This window comes from Mus caroli, unplaced genomic scaffold (assembly GCF_978045245.1).
Source record: "Mus caroli unplaced genomic scaffold, Mus_caroli_1 scaffold_5, whole genome shotgun sequence".
In the NCBI taxonomy this organism is placed as follows: domain Eukaryota; kingdom Metazoa; phylum Chordata; class Mammalia; order Rodentia; family Muridae; genus Mus; species Mus caroli.
This window is the reverse complement of record NW_028227260.1, coordinates 121,136,425-121,155,211: the sequence shown is the minus strand read 5'-3', so window position 1 is coordinate 121,155,211 and position 18,787 is coordinate 121,136,425. Positions and strand designations below refer to the sequence as shown.

The 18,787-nt window shown below is 37.8% G+C and overlaps 1 protein-coding gene across 3 annotated transcripts in view; it reads right to left on the bottom strand.

Moving 5' to 3' along the window:
• The window catches only part of Gria3 (glutamate ionotropic receptor AMPA type subunit 3), a 265,112-nt gene that overhangs the window by 169,096 nt on the left and 77,229 nt on the right, over window positions 1-18,787 (bottom strand). The window lies entirely within an intron of this gene.

Here is an 18,787-nt window from a genome sequence, read left to right as displayed (position 1 = left end):
AGCTAAAAATTGACAACTGTGATTTCACATTTCAATTTGGTTAAGAACCAGCTGTGACTAGCAACAGGAGCGTGAGGAGAGAAAATGTTCCCCTACCAAGTCCTCTCTACTAGACTCCACATCTCCTTTAGAGTTGCAAATTTCTGCCTTTCATATTAGGCAAGATGTGCTTTCTTTGTGTACCTCTCTCTTCTATCAGTATGAGGAACCGAGAGAGTACCACTTATCTTTCTGCCTCAAAGCAGCTTTAAAAATAACACCTCTTCCTTGTGAATAGGAGAGCTGAAGGTGGCTGTCAGTGTGGAGTGCTAGGAAGAACATTTTAAACAGAAGAGGAAGCAGAATGCACACTGCTAGCTCCACCACTTCCTCGAAGAGTGATGGGAGAGCAAATCGCTTAACCTTTCCATGCCTCTACTGTCTCATCTGTAAAAGAAGGACCATGGCAGTCAGTCTCTGCTAAAACTACTCTGAAGATCGAAGGAGGTGATACATTTTGGAGGCTTACTGCAGAGCCTGGCACATAAAAAGTGTTCCATCCAGGGTAGATACTAGTCTGAGGAACTAGTTATTCATTAGCACTCAGACTTTCCCCTAAAGCCGGAATCTTTCATACTCCTTAAGAAAATAAGCCCTTGCCTTAAAGGTATGTAGCAGTCTGATGGAGAAGAGCAATTTCTTGAAAGGGTGTTTGGAAGTTTGGGCTCTAGCTCTGCTTGCTTTTACTTTTTTATTAGCTGTATAACCTTGGGCAAACCATTCTCTTCTTTGGGAACATAGATTTATTTCATTTCCAAACCAACAATACATGGGGACAGTAACTTGAAGTATATAGAACGGTAGGTTTTCTTTTGAACAGTATTAATTAGAATAACTGAATGTTCTTCCCTTTCGGTAGATTCCCATTAAACCATATTTTGATATCAAAGTTACATATTGGGTGAGGTTATGAGAGTAAATATGTATGGAAATATTTTGTTAATTTTGTGTTGGAACACACAGAGAGCAAAATATATAAATGCTAAGAATAGAAATCAGACCCCCAAAGCTCCAAGTAGTTTATTAGAGGCTATGGGGAATTATAGGGTGAAGAATGTTGCCTTTGTTTCCTATTTTTATATTTTTCCCATTTCTTGGTTTGTTAAACTGAGAGGAAGTTGCACATATAGATATAGTGATAAAACACCTAGAATGTTCAGTGAGAGCCCCAATTTTGTGTCTTCCTTCTTTTTATTTATGAATATGGTTGGTGATTATATTAATAGTAGTTTAATATTGGTGCCTTTAAAGAAGTTTAAGCATTATCATAAGCAATAATAGCTACCACTTATTGAGCATATTTCTTTTAATCAGATACTCTGCTAATCATGTTCATAGTATCTTATTTAATTTTTATAGCAGCTCAATGAAGTAGATACTAATAAACATTTCAATTTTACAGATACACAAAGAGGTTTGTAGCTCAATTTCATATAGCTAGCTGATCGATGCCACCATGAAAACCGAATTGTAAGATTTACCTTAGAGAAACCAAAAGAAGCTATTTCCAGACCCCTTGTCTCATCTCTGCATTAAGAAAAGATGGCTAGTAGACTGTAGATTTCCGAAAATCTGCTTGGTAGGAATAGTCCAGGCATAATGGTAGTCACTTGTAATCCTAGCACTCAGGAGGCTGAGGCAGAAAGATTGTGAATAGAAAATGACCCTGGTCTGCAGAGCAAGAACCCAGGCTCAGATAAACAGAATAAAATAAAAACAAGTGAGAGAAGCTATAGTCTGGAGGACACTGGCTTCAGATCTTTGAGGGTTATTAATGAAGGTATGCAATAACACATCTTTGTATCTGTTCACTTTAAACCACAAAATAATCCACTTTTTATCTTTTACAAAATGATATCCTACATGTTCTCTAATATCTGTTCTTTGATTTCAAATTATATTACCCCCTCAGGTTAATACAGCCAGACGACTGTGTCCATGCAGCTGTTTGGCAATGACTTCAGAGTTTGATCTGTAGTCACAGGGAGAATCTGGAAGGGAACTTGGAACTACATTCTAATTTATTTCCTCCTAATTTTCTTTTAATTGATTATTTTTTGATACAGAGTTTCTGTGTGTAACAGCCCTGGCTGTCTTGGATGTCTCTCTGTAATCTAGGCTGGGCTCAAACTCACAGAAATATGCTTGCCTCTGGTGCTGAGTGCTGGGATTAATAGTTTGTACCACCACACCTGTCTATCTTTCTAATTTCTAATATGCAGCAGCTTAAGCCAAACAAATGCAAGACTGCAAACTAAGCTTTGCTTCTAATTTCTAGGGTTTATTATGTACTATAGTCTAGGAAGATTTAAAAATATGTCAGAAATCTTCAACCCAATATTTGTCCTACTTACAAGATACTGAGATAAAGATAGAGCAGAGATTGAGGGAATGGCCAACCAATGACTGGCCCAAGTTGAGACACAGCCCATGTAAGAGAGCCAATCCCTAAAACTATTAATGATATTTAGCTATGCTTACAAACAAGAATCTAGCATAATTGTCTCCTGAGAGGCTTCATCCAGCTGTTGATGGAAACAGATGCACAGACCCACAGCTAAACATCATGTGGTGCATTTTATGAAAAAGTGGGGGATAGAATTGAACAAGCCAGAGGGATCAAGGATAACACAAGAAGACTTAGAAAGTCAACTAGTCTGGGCCCATGGGAGCTCACAGAGACTGAACTATAGACCAAAGAGCATGCAGGGGCTGAACCTAGGGCCCCTACACATTCATAGCAGATGTGCAGCTTGGTCCTCATGCTGGCCCCTTAACAATTGGAGTGGAGGCTGCCTCTGACTCTGTTGCCTGCTATTCGATCCCATTCCTCTTCCTGAACTGCCTGGTTGGGCCTCAGTTGGAGAGGATGCACTTAGTCCTGCAGCAACTGGATGTCTTAGGGTGGAGTGGTACTCAAGGGGGGGGATCCCCTCTCTCTGAGGAGAAAGGTAGAGGGTTATGGGAGGAGGGACTTGTAAGGTTGGGACTGGGAGAAGAGGAGGGACAGAGGGCCATGATAGTGATGTAAAGTGAATAAGTAAATATAAAAAATCAGAAAAGACACACACTGAGCTGGGACAGCTTAGTTAAGAAGGAATGCATATGTATATTTTGGATCGTGTCAGTGACTTTAGTACTTTGTAAAGAAGTTATCTGCTCAGGTTAAGTTTCCTTTAAACATTTCTATTGGATATAAATGAAGAGAATGCCATTTCTACTCTATTATTCTATTAAATATATACTGAGTAAACCCTCAAAAAAGCTTTGATCCAAGCTTTTCTAACCATATTATTTTTTTAATCAATAGATTTACAATTAGTCATATGAGGAACAGATGGAAGGTTGGCTATGAAGTCAGGACAACAGGAAGAAAACAAGCCTTACTTCCTGATCACCAGTCTAGCCACGAACATGGCTTCCTTTTGGGGGGGTGTGGCTGAGGCTCTCTGCACTTACAGAAATGTCATGTCTAAGCCCATTGTCTATTAGCCATTTCTTTCATTTTCTGTGTGTTTCCAACCTCTTTTCATGGGAACACGTTCTGACTCTGATAGAGTAGAATCAAAATTAGCACATTGAAAGGATGGGCATCCTGGCACTATAATCCAAGACTAGGGCAGCATCACTTGCCTATAGCCCTGTTAAGCACTTCAAAACAATGGCTAACAATTACAGATGCTTTGGGCCAGGAACTGACCTAAGTGTCTTTTATATGTGTAACCAGTGTAGCAATCCTATGAGTTAGGGACAATTATGGCATCCATTTTTAAGATGAGTAAGCACACATGCAATGTATGGCCTAGTGCCTGTGGCTTTTCTTAGTAGCTATGATGTGGCCCGAGATGTTTACTATAGGAATGACTTGCTTGGTAATAATTTGTAGATTTTTTTTTCTATTTGATGCACTATCTTGTTGACTTTCTAATCAACAGAAGAAATGGGTAGAACTAGTTGGATTACCAGTGTAGGTGAATGCTTGAAGAACATGGGAAGGTGCACTTGCTAACTCTTTCAATTTGATTAGGTAAATCCTTACACAGAGGATTTTAGATTCTGGGGACACAAAAGGATGAGCCTTTCTCACACCCTAACCACTCATCTACAGAGCTGTTATTTTAGCTTAGGAAATGGCCTGCTTATACTCAGCATTTGATTTTAGTTTACATCATATATATATATATATATATATATATATATATACACACACACACAAACACTGCACATATATAACTATCGTTATGCAGATAAAATAGTTGAAACAGGATCAAAAGGCTCAGTGTGATAGATCTGGGAATAGCCTTTAGATTTTTAAAAAGAATAATACTTTTTAAGTAGAATTACAGATTAAGAGACTCGTGAACATGACAAAATATGGAGCTGATTCATTTTTTAGAATTCCAAACTTCAGGCCTAAGAACTTTCAAAGCCTTTCCAGCTTAATGGGTCTAATAAAAATTTTAATGTTACTATTTCACTCTGTGCTAGGTGGATAAAGAGTCACTTAATAAAGCTGTAGTTCCTTCTTTTGAAAAATTCCCGCTTGTCGATAAATCATGACACCTTTGTGCTATTGAAAGGCATAAAAAACTATGAACGAATGGGTACCCTTAGTAAATAGTACTATCCTGTTCCCCTCTATGATCTGTGTCCAGTGGAAAACAAGCAGTACTTCTTCGGATATTCAGGAAGTACATGCTCCTGCTGAGAGCTTTCCAAGAAAGCAACCTGATTAATCTTTGCGAGCCTTGGCTCAGCCTTTCAGTAGCATAAAGTGCATCTGTGGAATATGTCGGCCCTCTGCTTGGGGGAACTTGGGAAGTTTACAGTTGACAGAATTCGAATTTCTTAGGGAGAAGAATGTCTTATATCAAATCTTCTCTGCAAAAATTATCAAGCTTACAAGTGTTTATTGCTTGTTATCTTTGTTCCTTATTTGTATTCCTTAGTAAATATGCTTTCAGGTACAGTACTGTGCAGCATTTCTTTGTTTTTTCTCTTTCTTTTGAGATTTTGATACTACCTCACTTTTGTGTTTACTTCTCCTAATTCTGGTTTCATAGACCATGATTTTGTATCCTATACAGTCCTATTACTCAATCAAGATGGTATTTTCTATACATGGGGAATTTATAATCAAAGAGACATCCTAAAAAAAAATCCTTTTTGTTGGACTATCTTTTTTACTTTCCATACTCAGGAAAATCAAACTATGTTGGGATCCAAAGGGAATACCTGTTTTTACAAGACACTCTTTTATTCTGACAGAAATGCCCTTTAGATGATCATCGTCTGGCTTGCCTCTTGTGTGGATAACCAAGAATGGACTATATTGGCTCTCACATCACTATTTTGTGTTTGTAGCATTACCTACACAAATATTTTAAAGTAATTTTCTTTCTTTAGTTTTATAGTTGGATCTGTGGAGATTAATATCATTTTACTCCCATATTCAGAGAATTCATGAAGTTTGTAATGAAATAGTGCAACAGCTACATCCTAGCCCTTGAGAGTCCTCAATGAATGGCTTTGTATTGGCTTGGCTGAGGTTCAGGAACCATGAAGAGTTTTGAAAATCTGTCCATTACCTAGAGCCTCTAACTACGATTGCTAGCATTCAAATATCTGTGTTGCTTCTCAGTTGGTATAGGAATGTGGTATATTTGGTATGGAGGTTGGGTCACAGGAAGACTCAAAATCGTGTTTAGGCTAGTATACAGGAGGTACACAACTATCCAACGCATGATCTGAGAACATGTTCTATTCAAACTGTACGGTAAGCACATGTCAACATCCTTCATTATGTCTCCAAAGCCTATGTAATTCTGCATCTTGTTTATAGCTAAGGTTATTTTATTTCCCTCATTTATTTGCTGAATAGTAACAATCAATCACTATGATTTACTCAGCAGTTAATATAGCACTTGCAGAGATGAACAAGACAGCAACCCCATCCTCAATAAGCTGGTGGTATTGTTCAGAAGATAAGCACGTAAACAAATAAATACTACTAATATTAATAATAACACCTTTTTATGTTTAATGCTGTGCTAGAAGTATAGGCAAATAACTAGGAGGGCAGAGGGCAGTAAGCAGGGACTACTATTTGAACAGGACTTCGAAGGATATGATATTTTCCAGATTTTTATATAGATGTGTATATGCTCATATGTGCATGTGTGCATGCATGCATGCGTGTGTGTGTGTGTGTGTGTGTGTGTGTGTGTGTGTGTGTGTGTTTTGGAGGGAAATCGAGTGAGGAATATAAATGACAGAAAGCAAATGCTACATGCAAGAGACTAAAGCCATAAAGGGTGTCTTCCATGTGGCACACTGAAACACTCACAATTATAGAGTACTAGTGTAGAGTTCATGGTGGTGGAATGTGAAGGATGCTAGTGGAACATTCAAAGACGAGATTTCAAGGCTGTAGAAATGACTCAGTAATTAAGAGAAGTCATTTTTTCAGAGGACACAGGTTGAGTATCAGCACCCACAGGGTGTCCCACAATCATCCATAACTCTAGTTCAAAGGGCTCTGAGATCCTTAGACACTAGGCACATAGTACACATATATGCATCTAGCCAAAACGTTCAAATGCCTAAAATGAATCTAAAAGACTCAAAGGTAGGATTTCTGAAAAAAGTACATGGAACAGAAGGGTTTTCTGGGGAAGAAGAAGTCTAGATAGAGCATCAAGATAAATGGTTGAGGGGAAATTAAATGCAGAGATTCAGAATGAGAATGGGTCATAGCCTCTGTAAAATTCAGATGAATTTTTAACTCTTCTGCTTAGTGAGGCATTTGAATCTTTGGGAAATGATATGTTCAAGCAACAAAGCTTCTTCACCTCTTATTATAGAAATTCTTGTATAATTTCTACTAAGAGATATTTCTTTCATATACAGGAAACATAGACATTGAAAATGACTGTGAGACTGTGTTTTAAGACGTTGAAGTGTGCTGGAAGAACAGGTCTGGCATGACAGGCAGGCCACTGTTGAAAAACTCAGCAAGTATTGTTAGAAGAAAAATGTTACAAGTGCATTATGGTATGGAATTTTACCTAGAAAGATTTTGAAATCTAATAGTATATCCCATTCTATCAACTAGGCATTGTTTCCTTTTCTCCTGTGTCTCAAAGGACTTGGAAAGGCTCAAGGACAACCACTAAGAGATGACCAAATAGGAAACATTTGGATGCCTTAAGTAGTCTCTGGCTAGTTAAAGGAGTCAATGTAGATAGCTATTTGCATATTCAACCCCCAGGAAGAATAGTCATTTGAAAAGACGTGCTATAATAGCTTCCAGAATTTTGCATCACTTAACATTTGTGTTAGATTCTATTGGTTTACATATCTGGGATGTCTTTCTAAACTGTGAGTTTATTATGAAGGCACCCTGTTTCCTTCACTTATATAACCCTGCACTGATGGACAATTTTAATTGCAGAATGTCAGAATTCATCCTTCATTCTACAGATGTAGAAACTGGGGGCTCAAAAGGCCATGCAACTTGAATTTGATATTTCAAGACAGAGATGGGCTTAGAACCAGAGTTCCGGTTTGATGAGTCATTCTCTCCATGCCTCTAACTGGACCACTCACCCTGAAAACAGGGTGTTCTTGGTGTGTGGCTACAAAGATTCTGTCCTTAATTAAACTCTGGTCAGGCTCCTCTAAGCACTCTACTTGAGGAGGTCTCAATCTTGGCCTAGTAAAACTTGAGCAAAACTCAGACATATTTTCCAACAGTTCAAGGCCACATTCCTATGGTGATCATAGCCCATTCTAAAATGTCTGTTTGAGAAATTCAAGGTTGAAAAATGAATTTAGTATTTGATCTAGTCAATACCTAAGTATAATGCCTATGTGGCCCAGTCTCTATTAGATAGCAGGAGGCTGAGTTCAGTAGGTACTGCTTAACAAAACTACATGGGTTTGCTGTGGAGCAAGCTTTCTTAGTTATTTAGATCTTTTACTTACAAGGTAATTGAGGACAGCTACTCACATTCTCCCAGTTACTCACTTTTTCTCTCAAGTACCCAGGAACTTTTGTAAGAATTGAAGATGACTTCAGTTTATGCTGAATCCTTCCCTTATTGCAATACTATGTTACTGACTAAAATCTGCTCAAGTGTCGGGTGTCCAGCTGTGTTTATCTTTTGACAGTGGTTAGAAACCCTGATTATGTGAGAGGAGACAGAATGTTCCTGGATAACATGTATCTATTTCTGAGCCTTTCCTTTCCTTTCCTTTATACAGCCGAGATGAATGATATACTCCTAACTTTAAATCTTAGGGGTTATCGTGCCAGCATTGCATATGATTGTATGCCTATGAGAATATAAATATGGGCTCAAAAAAATCTACTATGTCATTTGTGAAATCCTTAGTTCAAAAAAAACCCTCCAAATATCTCTCTTGTTCTTAATAACTCACTGTAGATCTGTTATCTGTGAAATAATGGAAAACTTTATTTGGGGGAGGGGAAGCTATTTATATTTTCAGTCTAACCTACCACTTGGTATAATGAGTTCCATATGCCTCTCCCATTTTCCTCCTTCTGTGAGATGTGGAGCTACCTTTATTGTCCTAAGCTCACCTCTAGATGCTGTATGTTGGTAAGACACTCAGCACACAAACACATGATTTAGTGTAGGAAAAATGACCCGACTATTAATTGTTTTCTTTGTTTACAAGCATATTAAAAATTCAAGTGAAAGAGAGCCCGAGTAATGCAATTGAAAGCAAACACACTGGCGCTTAATTACCCCAAGGAGAAGAATGTAAGTCCTTAACAAAACGGAGGCCTGTTGATGCAAGGACCTGTGGAAGTGAACTGGAGACCTACTATGAAATCAGTGCCTAGCCAAGTGCTGCCTGTCAGCAGTGAAGTTGAAACACCTTCTAAAAGTTCCATGTGGCCCAGGAACCTAACCTGTCAGCCTTCTTGCCTGACATGATCTTAATTAGCCTCTCTTCTACTGCTGAGAAAGCCCGCTGAGGCAGTTAGCACCAGAGAATTCATCAGATCCTTTGTGGAGTCGACAAAACTGACACTGGCAACTTACTGATTGGAATGGATCCCTGAAAATGGGGAAATAAAGTAGACTTTACTTTTTACTATCTGAGTCCCTTCTTCTTCTTCTTTGTCTGCTCCACAGACAATTTTCGGAATGGACAAGCTGGGTTCCATGCTAACGTGCCCCCCACACCCCCATTCCTTGGCATATCATATTCTGTATTGCTCTTTTAAATTTTTTTTCAGTTGAGGCATCCTGTGCAGCCATGGTGCTAGCAAACAATGCATTTGACTGATAGACAAGGGGAGAGAGCTCTGTTGATTTTGTTGGAAATTGCACTCTTGCTGGAGCATTAGTTGAGAAAATGGAATTTTGCCAGTAGCACCCTCCCGTTCTTTGTTTATTGGCTATTTTCAACAGCTCTGTAATTGTTTTCTATTTTGTAAAAGGCACTGTGCTCTTTTCATTTTTTTTTTTAATTGTACATCTTGTCCTGATCTCTGATGTTGGAGAGCATTGATGGAAACACCATGTTGTTTTGGTTCTAGGTGAAGTAGTTCCATTGAGGGCTCAGAAATATAGCTTCTTCCATGAAGCCTTCCCTGATAGCTCTAACCTGTCCATCAGCAACTCTCTCTTCTTTGGTCTCCCTTGGGGCTTGAAATTCATTCCACACAATATAGCTCTTGCCTTGTGCTAGTTCATACTTGTTTCATGTGCATTACTCTTAACCCATCTCTTTGGCAATGATGTAAACTAAACTATTCATAATTAAAGACTAGTGGATATTGAACATTGTTGTTAATGACAACATAGATACAATGAAACTCACAATTACTGGTATATTGGTTCATAACCGGTCTCTTGAAGAGTTCCAGAAACCAGTCCATTGACTCAATAGTGTCTTCCTACAACCAACATTTTGTAGCAGATACTTCCATGCTGGGGGAGAGGATGCTGTCTTTGTACACTTCAGAATGTTTAACAGTATTCCTTTTCCTTACTACTAAAATGTGTATATTATGTCCCCCGAGGAACCAGAATTTATTTCTCCCTCCAATGAGGGGTAACGTTTTGAAACTATAATAAAATCACAAGAACTAAAATTGATTGGACATGTTACTCTGTTTAGCTTGATACTAAAGACTATATGCACTGTATTCTGCAATTCACATACTTTACCCTCACTTGAATTGATGTCTATAGGGCTCCAAGAGACAAACATTAAAGTTACAGTTGCAGGGTTACTACACAGTCTGTCTCCTTTTCAACATTCAATCAGGCTCAAACCTAGAAAAAGCAGCAAATTGCAGCTAGCCCCTAATACTATGAGGAACATTCATTTATTAAGAACCAGATATTCAGCTCACTGAGGGTTAATTCCTCAAGGAACTTAATGAAAGCAATGGAAGGTCAGAGCAAAAGAGCAACTCTGCCAGCTGTCACCTTCTTTCCCTAAAGATGCAAATACAGTTCTAAACATCATGCTAAAGCATGATGGTGGTGTGGTGAGAAAAAAAAAAGATTGATTTCTTTTGCTACAATAATGACATTCTGGGACAGAAAACACAATTCTAGTTAGCCTACTGAAGGCACTCCTATCCTAAACCCTGAATAGCTGTCTTGCAAACATTTCAGTCGGGCACAGGAAGGCAGAGGACAAGAAATCAAGCAGGGCTCTATAGACTTCTCCTTCTAAGAGGGAGGGGGCTATTCAAAGCACATTTGTGACATGAGTACCATCTCCACACAGGAAGGACAACCCAAGAGAGAAAATTTGATGTTTTGGTTTAATGGGTCTTTGGAGATGAATGTTCCTCTGGCTGTGAAATCAATTTGACCTCAAATTCACTGTGATCAAGGAGTTAACACTATATTAAAATTAGTCGTGTCATTTGATGGAAAAATATTCTACTTATGGAAATACCTTTATAGGAAAACTGCCTTTCTGAGTCTGAGCTGGAAATATTACAGTAAACAGGATCTAATCACAGCGAAGCCTTTTTTCAGCTTTGCATGACAGCTGTAAAATATGACAGTATTTATTAATAGTTGCTGCAGTCTAATCTGCAGCACTGGAGAGCTACAGCAAAAGTATGTTAAGCTACTAAGAGAACAATTTCCACAGTAACTAATATCCAGCTTTTGAAAGGATACTTTAATGCCTTATGATTTTTTTATTCTTCCCCTACTGATAGTCCAACCCAAGGAATGAAGGAGCTACTAAGCTAATAACCTCTGTGGAGAGGAAGTGTTTAAATGATAATTTATTTCAAGAGCTGACAACAAATTGCTCACCACTTTCTCTTTTTATGCCCCAAAGCAGTCAAGGATGTGCAAATCAAAGTATTAAAAATATGACAGCTTCAGTATTTTCATTTTCAATGAAACCCTCATTATAGACATATGCACAGTCTTTTATTCACAACCCAGTCCAAATATTCATTCACTAGTATTATCGTACAGGCTCTCGAGATGCTCTCATAGTTGAAGACTCATCACAATAGATTAAGCAGGCTGCAAAAACTACCAACTGTCTTAGGTCCTGTCAACCCTGATTACTGCTGCTCAAACAGGGGAATTTACTATCTGTCTCTCACAGGATAATGTACTCTCCAGGCCTTCCTAATTTATTCAAATATAAGAAAGGAACTTGAATTTCAATAAAAACACTCTTGACTTCACTTTTCCCAGAAGGCAAATGGACATGACTAGAATTGGAGCCATCTGTCACCTTTGTATATCCTTTCATTAAATCTTGAAGTGGGTGAGAAAAAGACAAGACAAAGCAAAACAAAGCAACAACATTTGTTTTGATGGAGGCACCTGCTACTCACAGCACTTGGCTGGAAAGATAATCTTTGGTATAATCCACCATTGGTCATTCCTTGCTTTTTGACACAACTAGGCATATAGTCCCTTGGCAGTATGAACTTTTAGATTCTTGTTTTTCTGAGCTCCATAAACTATCTTAGCCACAGAGAGGGATGTGTGAGTTCTGTTTGCTTTAGATGCATGCCTCACCACAGCTGTTCATTCCAAACCTGCATTCTGCCTGCATCAACAACATTGTTCTTTCTCTGCTTCCACCGTTTTGACTAATCTGCCCTTGAACTTGGGTCTTTGGCCATCTGTTTATGTTGATCCCTGGTATTCTTGTGCCAAAAAGATATTGTACTTATTTGTGATCACTATGATATAAGAAGTAAATTGAGAACTGGATTGCATCTACACAGATACAGTTGAAGTATGGAGGTCTAAGTACAGTGTCCTTTGAAGAACTGCTATAGAAAATTGAAGGACAGGGTACTTGTTGCCTTTAAATGTTTAGCCAGTGGGAAGCAGTATGCTAGCCAGAGCAAAGCATATAGTCTGTAAAATGTGGCAGACCTAGGGTGATACATGACTTTTTCTTTCCTTACTTTGATGTTGTTTAAGTCTAAGAACCATCATTTGATTTTTTTTTTTTTGCCTTGGTTCCATCAGGTGTAGAAGTATATAAATGCTACCACGATGAAATGTGATAATCTATAAACTCAAGACCTAGTATATATGCTAAATACTTAAGAAAGGGCAGCTGCTCTTATTTTTAAAATATGATACACCCCAGCATGAGTGCACAGGTCTGTAATCCCAGCTACTGAAGACGATGGAGCAGGATTGCAAGATCAGGGTCTATCTGAGCTGCTACAGAGAAAATTGAAAAGCAGACTGGACAACTTAATGTGACCTTTCCTAAACAAAACGTTTTGGAGATATGGGCACAGACCTAAGTGGTAGAAGCTTGCCTAGCATAAATTCTTTTGCACTGCATTCATGCACGCGCGTGTGCACACACACATTAACATGAGAATTACAGATTTATCTCTTTGTGTGTCTGTCTCTGTGTAAGTCTGTGTGTATGTTTGTGAAAAGGAAGAAAGAAGGAGGAGAAGGAGGAGGAGGAAGGAGGAGAAGAAGAAGAAGAAGAAGAAGAAGAAGAAGAAGAAGAAGAAGAAGAAGAAGAAGAAGAAGAAGAAGAAGAAGAAGAAGAAGAAGAAGAAGAAGAAGAAGAGAAATGCAGCAAAGATATGGAAGAGAAAGAATTTGGGCCTTATTTGGTAAAAGAGCATTATGAAGTTAAGACTTGTAAACAGTGTGGATGTCAGCATGCAGACAGGTGTGAGAACAGGAAGCTTCTGCTCATCTCAGGAGAATTAAAACCCAACCAAGCTGGAAGCTTTCATAATCCCCCCAGGAAAGGCCCCGTCTCTCCCTCCCTCCCTCCCTCTCGCTCTCCTTATCTTGGGGGATCTCTTTACTCCTTAAGATCTCAAGGACCTGCTCAAATTTCCCCAACACTGCAGCTCTCTGAGAAACTATTTTTTTCCTTCATGGTCCATGCTGAAATGAATGCAAATGTCACCAGTAGGGATGGCAACAGTTGGTTTCAATTTTTTTCCACAATAGGATTGTCAATTTGTCAAAGTCAGAGAGCAACTCTGCTTCTTTTAAAACTGAGCTAGGGCAACTGAGCTAGCTTCTAATGATAGAGAAATCTCAAAAGTTTGATGTTGACCAACAGAATAATTCCTATAGGTTTCTCTGTTTCTATCACAACCTTTCAAAGAAAATAACAATGGGCTATTGACTTTCAGAGACTTACTTGAGAACCGGGTAGGGAGTTTCAGATTCAGAAGGGGAGACAGCAGGAGTTTATTGAATGCTGGAAAGAAGGTTGGCACTAGTTGTCTCAAAGGCCACCCAGACTATTATCTCATTATCTAAGCCCACAGCTAGGCAAGGTTCTTACATCTCCATGGGGACTGCTCATTGAAGCTAAGGAGCAGCTTCATGTACTCAAGAGAGCCTGGCTTCAGTTCTCAGGTAAGTCACTATTGTGGAGGAGATTGTGTTACTATTTAGAACACTTTCACATATACCCCCCCCATGTGTGTAATAACTGAAAGATATGGCCATTTTCTTGGAATGGTTTTAGAATCTTCTGTGCAGAGGAGTCAGTGTATGTAAGCAACCTCCGGAATTGGATTCCTGGTACCCAAGAGCCCGAGGTTAAAGTTGACTTGTAAAAGTGGAGAGTAGAATGGTGGTTACCAGAGACTGAGGGGCAAAAGATGGATAGAAGTTGGTCAATGGGTACAGTTATATTTAGAAGGAAGAAATGGGCTTTAGTATCCTGTTGCCCAGAAACATGAGTATAGTTAACAGCATTCTGCATGCTTCAAAAATATCCACAAGGGAATTTTGCGAGTGTGTTTGCTATAAAGAAATGATAAATAGATGATGTGTCCCATATGCTAATTACCCTGATTTTGATCACTACGCAATGTATACATGTATCAAAATATCACATTGTATCTCATGAATATGTATAACTAATGTGTGCCAATTAAAGGCGATAATAATAAAAAGAAAACCATTTTTGGATTAAGGTTCTATTTCTATAGAAGTTCCTTGCCTGAATAGAAATTTCTCTTCTCCTGGATACACGAAGTCATTAGTAACCATATAAATTGGCATGAATAAATTGGTGAGCTGAGGTGTTGTCATTAGCAGAGAAAGACTATTAATCAACGGGAACAAAATGCAGGACATGAAGATCTGTGAAGGTGTGGAGGAAGGGTAGGCAAAGATTTTGTGGTTTTATTCCCTACAGGGAGGGCAGGCATAGAGACTCTGTACTGTGAGAAAGACTAGGTAAACAAGTAACAGAGAAGTCGATAAAAGGAAAGGTTATAGAGGGGGTAGGTAACACAGTTAGTCAACCTCATAATTTTCTGAAGCACTGACCTTTTATGTATGTAGAACCAAATGCATATCTTTCTAACTTGATATTAATGAAGCAAGATGTCATTTTATTAACTAAGTGAAGCAGTGACTTGCAAATCCTGAATCAGACATTTGTCTGTAGGGGGAAATTAGAGCAGAGTCAGTATATTCCACCAATTTATTCAGTGTTTGATAACGCCAGAGAAAATTGGCCGTGTTTGTACAACATATCTTTTAAATGACCGCCGAAGCTTAACCCATTCTTTGTCTTCTGATTCATCCCTGGACCTAAACAGAACAGTCACAGTACTGTATATTCAGCTTATTTGAAAGTGATTATCAGGGTTCCTTCCTATCTCTCATTATCTTCCTCATCTCATATAATTTAAAAATTCTACAATTGTTTTTGATCTTATAATATCTCCCCACCATTTTACCACTGAAGCAAGAGATGATCATTGATGAATAAAAGCAAGCATAACAAATACTGTATGGTGTAATTTAAAGAACTGTTTACTATTACATTGGAGATGAGAGGTTGGGGTGCTATATATTAGATCAAATATGTTATGTTAAGCACCAAATGAATAGTGTGGACAAAAGTGGGTTTTGGGTGTTTAGAAGTGGGCAAAATTTCTGCTCCTCAAAACTGGTATAGTTAAAACATCAGCATTTTTACTTCTCAGACTTTTCTTTACCTCCAGCCTTGGTCAAGTTGTTATTGTTCTGACCTACAGGACCACAATGGCTCTTTTTCTTTGTTGATTTTCCTTAGTTCACCATTTTATTAATTGTAGAAGCTTAAATCAGGTCATTTGACCACTCTGCTTATAATCTTGTAATGCCTTCTCACTTTAGAATCTACTTTCCTTATCCTGGTTCCTGGTTGTATTGCATGGCTAAAATACAGCTCTCCTCCTCTTCCAACTACATCCATCCTCCAACCATCCACCCCTCTTCTCACTGTTACCCACACTGTCTTTCATTAATTTCTACAGATGGTTTGCACAGACTATTTCCACATTAGCCTGTATCCTTCAATTCTTTTAGTTGCAGATTATAATGCCTCTCCTCAATAAGGCTGTCACTTGGCATCCTTTATAAATTAGGTCTAAGCATTATAATCTTTGTTTTTTTCATAGTGCATTATCTAAATGTATAATTATAATTTGTTATTTACTTGATTTTGTCTGTCTCTCTTATTAGAAAGCAGTCTTTTAAACAAATTTTATTCATTTAATATATAAGTGCTCTGCTGCATATACATCCACAGGTCAGAAGAGGACCTTAGATCCCCTTATAGATGGTTGTGAGCCACCATGTGGTTACTGGCAATTAAACTCAGGTCCTCTGGAAGGGCAGCCAGTGCTCTTAACCATTGAGCCATCACACTAGCCCATAGAAAGTAGTCTTTATGACAGTAGGAACCATATATGTCTTGCTTATCACTGTAAACGTAAACAACTATTAAATGAATGAAGAGGAAGGTACAATTTGCTATAGGTCTAGAAAAACTGAAATGATTTTCATTATCAAAATAAAGGAGAGTATTTCAAGCAGTACTAGAGGAAGTGAAGTTGATAAAGCAGAGGCCTTGATCTGGATCATTTTGACAACAATGAAAAATGGGTAGGATGAGAGTCTCATAAGGTTGCATAGGGAGAAAAGGATGGATAGTTGACTGAGTTATAAGGATACCGAATCTTAAAGAACAAACTCTATTCCTTTCCCATGTGGGCAATAGAAAATTCTTAAAATTTTGTGATAGATTTTGGAATAATACTTTGAGAAGACTTTCCAACATGAAAATTAATGTTAAAGTTTATGTAATGAATTTCTCAAAAACATATTAGGTTAGTCCTTCCTGTTAAGTAGCTACAGAGGAGAGAAACAGATTTACATCAGTCAGAAAGATTTCTTTTCACTGCCAGACAATACAGTTGCCCATATTACTTAATGAGATAAGAAGCAGACATAGATATGTTAGCCTTCTTTTTCATAGTGGAGACCTAATGAGTAGAGATGGTTCATAGATGATGATGAGAGAATGCATGAACTGGGTCTTCTTTTGAATGCATGGAGTTATAGCATTAGCAGAAATAATCATTAATTTTAACAGTTTCAGGAGAGAAGCTGCTGATTTCAACCTTCAGTTCTGAAAACTAAATTACAATGCTCCATATTGAACTATATTCAATATATGGAAATGAGCTAATTCATTCTCTGTGTTTTGAACCAGAGAAAATTCCTTGAGTAAATTTAGAAAATTTAAATAATATTTAAACAACATTGCTTTGCTTAGACACATGGAGCCTCTTTCTTACATTGCCCTTTGCTCATATATATATATATATATATATATATATATATATATATATATACACACACACACAATTTTTTAGCTTTGAAACTATAATTACCTCCCTTCCTTCCCTTCTCTCCCTCCAGCCCCTCTCATGCACTCTTATCCATTGCTGTCTCTCAAATACAGTCTCTTTTTCTTTAATTGTTGTAACTTATATAAAAATATTCCTAAATACATGAATACAACCTGCTCAGTCAATATAATATTATGCATATGATCTCAGTGCTGACTTCTTGATATTGGATAAGTGGGAGTCTTCTTTGGAGAAGATTATTTTTCCCATTTTTCAGGATTCTCCAATTGCCTGTTGTTCTTTGTTTAAAGTTGAGACTTCATGGTGTTCCTGTTTTTCTTTCCTCAATAATTCCTACCATAGAGACATGTAGTTGTCTCTGAAAACTCCACATTTCTAGAATGCTACATTTTTACAGTCTTTAAAGCAACCAGAAGCTAGTATAACATTCAATTAAACATTGTTCTGGGTTGTTCATGAATTGTTGCATGAATGGTTTTCTTTTTGCTCTCTCCTATTGGAACTATATTTTATATGAATCTGTCCCAGGGGTAGAATACACCACAAAGGGTAGATAGCAGCTTTCAGAATCACTAGATTAATTCACTGGCAATAGACAAGTTACAATTAGTTCCAAGATATGGAGTTTCTTGTGTCTGGCATACTTTCAAAAAAATCACAGAGGCATGGAATTCTGCATTAAAAGGGATTCACCTTAGGTGAGGAGACCAAGGTCAAGAGAGTCTTGATGACTTGGTCAAGATCAGAAAGCTAGCTAGTATCAGATCTTGAATTATGACACTCAAATCTTGATCCAGATTGGTGAAGTTCAATCACCTTTGCTGGTATATATCTTAGGCACACACAGGTTTATGTGTTCCCTGACATGATCTGGTGCTGTAGCTAAATAAGAGGAATGTAAAGAAAACCAAGGGGGTGCCAAGGACAAATGAACTTTTCAAATTATGTTGATGAGAAAGAGCTTCCCTGTAGGTATGGCCAGGACTGAGAAGACAGACCTTTCATGTGTGTCTTCCTTCCCTAAATCTGAAACCCTGGATTGGAGTCAGAAAGACCCAAACCATCCTCATTTAGTCTCCAGGCAAATGACTGATATAAGAACAGTGTTTAATGGAATGTCATGATGATAGCGTCCCTCAGTTTCATTGAGAAAATCCTCATAGACAACTGGACTTGGGAATACATTTAGTTGGAGCATGATGTGTATCTTTTAACAAATTAATTACTGTATGTTGAAAGGGCAATAATAATCTCACTAGATTCATTTTCTAAAACTTTCCAGATTGAACTTTCATTACTATGTGACATAGTAGATCACATATGTACACACATAGCAGTGCATGGAAATTTTAATATTTTTAGATCAAAAAATTTATTTAATAATATTCCATGTTTTGTATATTTTAGATCAAATAAAGTTTTGCTGGGCTTGCTCTTTTGCAAAAATAATGTCTGAGGGTTTAGCCTAAGTCACTTTTTTAGGGGGATATATGTATATGATTTGGAAAATTAGGTTCTAAAATTACCATTGATGTAGTTTTTAATGTTTGATTT